Genomic DNA, 8,188 nt, shown 5'->3' with positions numbered 1-8,188 from the left:
ATAACCACGCCTACCTCCCATACAAAGGTTATGTTGAAAATCACTAAAAGTGCGTTAACCGACTAACAGAAAACGAAGCTGCACCCAGGCTTTTTTTAAAAATTGAAAATGGGAGTGGCGTCGCCCACTTATGGACCAAAAACCATATCTCAGGAACTACTTGACCGATTTCAATGAAATTCGGTATATAATATTTTCTTAACACCCTGATGACATGTACGAAATATGGGTGAAATCGGTTCACAACCACGCCTTCTTCCAATATAACGCTATTTTGAATTCCATCTGATGCCTTCTCTGTATAATATATACATTAGCAAATGAAAATACAATTCAATACTCAAAGTACACAAATTGATCTAATCTAATTAATTTAACAGCAAAATAAAAAAAATATGTAAATGACGGATAATGAAATCTCGATTATCACTTTATCATGCGAGAGTATAAAATGTTCGGTGACACCCGAACTTAGCCCTTCCTTACTTGTTAACCTATTACTTGTATAAAATAATTTCGATGTTTCACATCTGCCAGCTGTCAACTGACAGCTCACTTTTTTTAAAAAGTGTTAAACACGCTTCGAGAATTGCTTAAATTTTGCATGCAAAAAGAAACAATCCTTGGGGTAAACTTTCGTTTGACATATGTATACAAATTTATTAGCCGTTACAAAAGAAAATTAGTTGGAATTATAAGAACATAATTTTACAAATACTTTAATTAAGTAAAATAAGCGAATTTTTAGATAAAAAACAAAATTAACTTAGGAAATCAGCACCTATTATGTTTTCTGTCGGTCAAATGTAAACAAATACATTCAGAAGAAAACTCACCACCGAGAAATCTAAAAACAGGGCTGAATTTTATTAATAAGAACTCACTACATAAAGAATATCTGAATATCAGTAAATTATAATTTCATGGGTGAAATATTGCACACTATGGAATTTAAATCACCTATTAGTAAATATATATCATAAATAAATAATTTCCTTTTATATTAACCAACAATATTAGTAGTTTTTGTTATTTAATAAAATAAATTTGCTAAGTATTTACTACCTCAATATATACAGCACCGCTTTGCTACCACTGAAAATACAAGATGGCCGCTATTCACCCCTCAGAAAGCTACCACGAAAAGGTTTTCTACTGTATATACTGTGGCATTAAGGCAGCAACTTTTCGTACTGTCAAAACCAGCTTTGAAATCGACGAGTGAGTGTCGATTCTCCTTTCACAGGTCTTTTCCAAGATTTGGAGCATGGTGAATATCTGGTCGGTTGTTGATTTTCCAGGTCTAAAGCCACCCTGATAAGGTCCAATCAGTTTGTTGACGGTGGGCTTTAATATTTCACACAATACGCTCGATAGAACCTTATACGTGATGTTAAGGAGGTTTATCCCACAGTAGTTGGCGCAGATTGTGGGGTCTCCCTTTTTGTAGATTTGGCAGAGCACACATAAATTCCAATCTTTGGGCATGCTTTCATGCGGCCTTATTTTACAAAGAAGCTGATGCATGTTCCTTATCTGTTCTTCGCCGTCGTGTCTGAATAGCTCGGCCGGCAAACTACCGGCCTCCGCTGCTTTGTTGTTCTTCTGGCGGGTAATTGCTATTCGAAATTCTTCTTGGTCGGGCAATGGAACATCTGCTCCATCGTCTTCGATTGAGGAATCGGGTTCACTTTCTCCTGGCGTTGTACTTTCACTGTCTTTCAGCAGGCTGGAGAAGTATTCCCTCCATAATTTTAGTATGCTCTGGGCATTGGTCACTAGATCACCTTTGGGGGTTCTACAAGAGTATGCTCTTGTCTTGAAACCTTCTGTTAGCCATCGCATTTTTTCGTAGAATTTTCAAGCATTACCCCTGTCGGCCATCTTGTCAAGCTCTCCAGACTCACGCATTTCGGCCTCTTTCTTTTTCTGTCTGCAAATGCGTCTCGCTTCCCTCTTCTACTCTCGGTATCTACCCATCCACACGTGTTCTGGTCGATCGTAACGTTGCGAGGTAGACAGTCTGTTTTCTGTCCGCTGCGAGTCGAGTAGAAAATCGTTCTGCTGTTTGTTGGGATTGCAGCTTCTCGATATCGAAACTTCCTTGTGTTTGTAGGCGTACGTTTTTTGCTGCGCAGAGGCTGGTGCGAGTCTTACCTGCAATAAGATAGTGGTCCGAGTCGATGTTAGGACTTCGGAGCGAACTCACATCTAAAACACTGGAGACGTGTCTTCCGTCTATCACGACATGATCGATCTGGTTGGTGGTTTTTTAATCCAGAGACAGCCAGGTGGCTTGATGAATTTTCTTTTTCTGGAATCTAGTACAACAGATAAACATATTGCGGGACCCGGCGAAGTAGATTAGCCAACCCGTTTGGGAATGTTTAATCGTGTAGGCCTTCTTTGCCCACCCTGGCGTTAAAGTTGCCAAGGACAATTTTGATATCGTGGTGGGGCAGCTCTCATACATTGGTTCGCTCCAAGCGCTCATAGAAGACTTTTTTTTTGATGCGGATTGTCGCTAGACGTTCATCTACCGGGGTGAATGACAGTACTCGGCGACGGAGTCTCTCTCCCACCACGAATTCCACACCGAACTTGCCCTTCTTGATATGGCCACTGTACCCTTGCTTTTAAAACAAAATGCTCACTGTAATATCATTCAGGAAAATAATTCTCCATTGCAAATTTTAGACCATGGTAATATTATAGTCGACAACGAACACCCCTGGAATGGACATAAAATAAGCGGTCGACATTTAATTAAAAAAACCTTTTTGAAATTTACATTGCATGCAATTCTTAAAATCATAATATTATTTTTAGTTATTTTTTTTTTTAATTCATATGTATCGACATATAATCGCGTAAGCGGTGTCTACGCCAATTAAGAAGAAGATGTATCGACAGGTCCAAAAAAATTTCAAACGCCGCGAAAATTATTTTTATTACAAGCCTAAAAATTTTGAAATGAGGACACTTCATTTTAACACGGAGGAGAGTTAAACAATATATTGCTTCACGTTATCATATACTGAAGAAATTAACCTAAATAAACAAAGCGCATAGCCTAAACATAACCAAACAAAGCGATAAAACTCCCACATCATAAATGCAGCAAAGGAAACACAACAATGGAATAAGAGATAAAATGATCAAAACATTTTTAGTTCTTAACAAGTAAGCAAGTAAGTCTTTGGTATAAATAGCAGTAAGATTGTAAAGGTAGTCAGTAAGGAATAACGATCAATAAAGTGAAGACATATGGTCTTATGCAAAATATCGTTTTTTTTGCTGAACGCTAACAGACTGACGTTTAACTCGCTTGCTCAACTGAAAACAATATACTCACGTTTGCATATACATGCATATACTTATAGATATGTAAGTATACATATACGGGACATTATACCATAATAGGGTACCACAAAATATTATATATTTGCGAAAACGAATTAGTAAGAAATTAAACAGTTCGGTGAAGAAAACATAAGTTATTAAAAAACTATGTAAATCAGTAAATAACAATAACAAAATATGGTAGGTTCGGTTTAGGGACAGTATGCATCTTTTGCAAGCTGCTTAAGATATCTTTAATTTTGAATCGATAGATAAGGTTTAATTTAATTGAAGTGCGGTAAAGCAGTTGATAAGGCAGTTCATATAACTTAATGTAACCTGTGAACGCTAAACATAATAAAAAAATAAAAAAAAATAAAAACAAAAAAATAAAAATAAAATAAAATAAAATAAACTAAACGATAAAATTATGAGCCAAAGCTATATCCGTGCCCAGAGACAACGTGAACAAGATGCACGCCGGCTCTACGTCCAGCGCAACAATGCATACTTTTCGATCAGGTCTCAGAGTGACAGTGAAAGCGTAAAGTCAAACTCATCGTCTACCCTTCAACCCCTCCAAATTTAAAAGTCCGATCTTGTTCAATGTCCACGATTCCAACGTCAGAGCTCGTATTGTACAAGTTGAGGTCGGTGCATGCTCGAACACCGGCAACAAAAGCAAAGCGCAAGATAAGAAAACCCAAACACCTCAAAAAGTGGCTACACAGACCGGAATGGATCGCTACATTACTATCAAGAGTAAGCTTAGTCCGCAAAACTCAACAAACGCTAAGCAAAAAATAAACCGAGAAAATGCAACTTAACCATTAAGCACAAATCGATTAGTGCTTTTAAGTGACAACGTTGACGGTGAGAGTAACAAAACTCCTGAAAGTCTTACAAAAGTCACAAACAGCAAACCACCGCCAATATACGTAAGAGAAGAAAACTCTGATGCTCTCGTTAAAATATTTACTCAACTTATCGGCAATAATAACTTTCATATACATAGTTCCGCTGTCGAAGGGAAACATTCGAGAAACGAAAGTGTAAATATACTCCGAACAGAACTTTCGTACCTCAATGAGGGAAAGATTAAATTCTACATTTATCAACTTAAAAATGCGAGAGGCGTTGTTATTAAAGGTATTGAGCCAAGTGTTGATCCCTTTGAAAACCACGAAGCACTTAAAGATCACGGTTTTAACCCCAAAGATGTTGCAAATATTAAAAAAAAAACAAAATCCCACAGTCTATGCTCAAAGTTGAGCTAGAACCAGAAAACAAACAACTTGGAAAAAATTATGTGCACCCCATTTTCAAACTTCAATATGTACTACATTGTAGGATCACTGCGGAGGAACCGCATAACAAAAATGGTCGTGTGCAATGAACAATTGCCAAGAGTATGGTCACACCAGGTCTTACTGCACACTTCGCGCAGTGTGTTTGTGGAGAGTTGCATGATTCTGCCACTTGCACGTCAAACAAAAAATACCCAAATTCAAAAACGTGTGGAAACTGCTGTGGAAACCACAGAGCAAACTACAGAGAATATCCAGTCTACAAGGAGCTAAAAAATCGGATCAACCAATGTGTAGTCTCCGAACGCAATCATAATGTACCGAACGTTGTATCCTCCAATATGAATCCACTAATAGCTCCATCAAAAACCGTCAATGGCGTATCGGTTGCAAACGTCCTAAAATCAGGCCTAGGAAAACCCACAACTACAGTAACAACGAGTCTTATTGACCGGCAAGAACAGCAACCCCACGTTCAATCCGGTAGTCAATCGAATATCGAAGCAATTACAGCGTCAATGCAACATAGCATGTTGAACTTCATAACATTCATGCAGAACACAATGTAAGAACTCAAGTTCAAAATAATAAGCACGCTTAACCCTGGTCGAGACCAACGGTCTGATACACTTAGTCGAGACCAATGGCGCTTGGCTAGGCCAAGTGGTGTTTACATACATTTTTATGGAAATACGTGTTGTATTTACGCCCATATATGTACAATATAGATACATTTTTGGAGTTTCTTACCTCTCGATTTGGTTGAAATCAAATTGACTGGCTTGTTCACGCTTGGCGTGGCAATAGCGTTCACAAAAAATGTAACATTTTGAGAAAAATTACATTTTTTCTTAACCTTTTAAAACGCTATAGCTAAAGTATTTGACCTAGGTGGGTCAAATAAATTGCACCGGTTAGCTAATTTAAAGAGCTTTCAGGAAACGTATAATTCGCCCCCAAGGCCCCACCGGGGGCGTGGCAATAGGCGAAAATGTGTATTAAGCATGTCCCCCCGTTTGTTTCACTACAGTTGGGGGGGTATAGGGCCGGGGGGATCAAAACTATTTTGCGAGTTAGTTCACCCCTGGGCATTCAGGAAAGCCGTCAACCTCCCCTCTAGCCTACCAGGGGCGTGCCAATAGCGTTCACAAAAAATGTAACATTTTGAGAAAAATTACATTTTTCTTAACCTTTAAAACTCTCTAGCGGCTAAAGTATTTGACCTAGATAAACATACAAGCCAATTTGGACATGTAACGAACATGAAAACAGATAAACCAACCGTGCGAAGTGATAGAAACATCCAAAGTCTATATATTTTCATACAAAATATATGGGGTCTAGCCAAGCACCATTGGTGCACTAAGGTGTAATATTATAATATCCTTTTTCGTCCTTTTCGATACGATATCTTTGAATTTTTTTATTCTGAATTCTATAGACAATAAAATTCTAGGAAGCTACCTGGAAGCTACACTCTAAATAGATTTAAATAATATTTAAAAACAAAATATGCCTGGCCAGACCCGAGGGTCTCGATGAGGGTTAAAATTGTTTTATGGAATGCAAATGGTATACCTCGCCATGAACTACAGCTGTCAAAATCTCTCAACGACAAGGAAATTGATATAATGTTTCTTGCAGAAGCTCACCTAACTAATAAATACATCTTTAATGTATCGGGATATACCTTCTATTGTACGAATCATCCAGATGAAAAGGCGCATAGTGGAACTGGTATCTTAATCAGGAGTCGCATTAAACACCATTATTTAACTGGAACTGCTGAGAATTATCTACAAACAACATCAATATGCGTGCAGACAAAGCAAGGTGACATTACTTTGTCCGCCGTTTATTGTCCCCCACGTTTCACGATTACAGAAAAGTAAATTACATATAGATTTCTTCAACTCGCTGGGAGAGTGCTTTCTTGCTGCAGGTGATTATAATGCGAAACACCCTCACTGGGGTTCCCGGTTATGTAACCCTAAAGGCAAGCAATTATATAACGCCCTTATATGTAAAAGAAACAAACTGGATCTAACCAGTTTAACACTTAATTAAAGAGTAAAAAAATAGTTTAATTTAATAATGTGTATATTATTTAAAAAAAAATTCTATGCTTATGAATTTGAAACCATATCTGCTCAACCAATAGTGTGATTCCGCCCTGTGATTATCAATGTAAGTATATTAAATTTTAGCAGTTAAGGCTGCAATCAGCTGCTCTGCTGTTTTGTTCTGCTGTTATCACATTTTTCTTGTTAGTGGCGTTGGCTGCGAGTATGAAACTACTACTAGAGTTTCTTAAAGATGCGACCGATTATACTTATATTCAGAAATTTATTAAAATAAGTTGTTTAGCAACAATATCATTTGCTATGCATATTATTTATACAAATATTCTTAATCATAAATAATTTAATTTATTTTGATAAGCTTTCCGATATTTTTTTTAAATATCTTCTTTGTTTCTTGAGCTGTGCATACCCAGAATTAAAAGGTTTAAATCTTCAGCGGTATACGTTATCTGTCCTGTGAACACATTGTCTTTAATTGACTTCCTATCTACAACGGAAACTTTGGCGGAGTGGTTTGCATCTACCTAGAAAAAAATTATGTAAAATTAATATGATATAATATGCATCGTAAACTATAAGTGATTCATTTTATAATTGTATAAGTATTACGCTTTTAAAACGATAAGTATCACATTCATAAAAACAATCAATAATTCTTTAGGCAAGCGTCTGCCATTTATTATTTTAATTGTAATGATACCACCAGATTAATATAATAATTCCTCAAAAAAGATATAAATTGTAAAACGTTAATGTTGTACTATTTTTATTTTGATTGATGGTAATTGAATTACTGAAATTTACATGTATATTATTATTTAGTTTACTATAGTCAATTTTATTATGTATGTAGATAACTCCAATGATAATTGCACGAAATCCAGCAACTGCTGGAAGCATTGCTGTAGCTACATAATTTTCTCTTAGAAGAGATGATGAATATTTCAAATCTAGAGGCGGAATGAAAGGACCACAATCGAGAATAGTAAGTAAAACTCCTTTTATTTATATCTTACAAGAACTGTTTATTTTAAAGGTATGTTCAATGAATTAATTTACATGATGTATGTATAATTTATATAAAAAAAATATAATAATGAATAAACATCAAAGACAATAAAAACAATTATTTTATTTAGTTACCTTTCACTAGTGAAAAAAGTGGTTCAATAATACCACAATAATTAATTGTGTGTTGTAAGTAGAGCATATGGTGGACTAAACAATATAGTTTGGTGGGTTGTCCTAAATTACACATCGTTGGACCATAAATCCAATGACATCGAAATTTATTGCGCAATACTGTAAGCAATCTCTAGTCACTATTTGAGACAATTTGAGGTAAAATCTCAATTTGTGACTAGTTACTATTCACAAACCAGTGTCTAGACCTGATACTTAACGGATCATAAAACTAAAAATAACCCTTGTTTGCCATTTTGAAAATACTGAACA

General features: G+C 36.1%; 1 long non-coding RNA gene across 4 annotated transcripts in view; it reads right to left on the bottom strand.

Moving 5' to 3' along the window:
• Positions 1 to 6,907: 6,907 nt before the first annotated feature.
• LOC126764464 (uncharacterized) overlaps positions 6,908 to 8,188 on the bottom strand; it is a 96,940-nt gene continuing 95,659 nt past the window's right edge. For all 4 annotated transcript variants that reach the window (XR_007667992.1, XR_007667993.1, XR_007667994.1 and 1 more), the window contains one exon: positions 6,908 to 7,257. This is a non-coding gene — a long non-coding RNA (uncharacterized LOC126764464). The remainder of the gene's footprint in view (positions 7,258 to 8,188) is intronic.

Source organism: Bactrocera neohumeralis, unplaced genomic scaffold (genome assembly GCF_024586455.1).
Source record: "Bactrocera neohumeralis isolate Rockhampton unplaced genomic scaffold, APGP_CSIRO_Bneo_wtdbg2-racon-allhic-juicebox.fasta_v2 cluster09, whole genome shotgun sequence".
In the NCBI taxonomy this organism is placed as follows: Eukaryota; Metazoa; Arthropoda; class Insecta; order Diptera; family Tephritidae; genus Bactrocera; species Bactrocera neohumeralis.
Note: the sequence above shows the minus strand (reverse complement) of the source record. Positions and strands in the feature narration are given on the sequence as shown.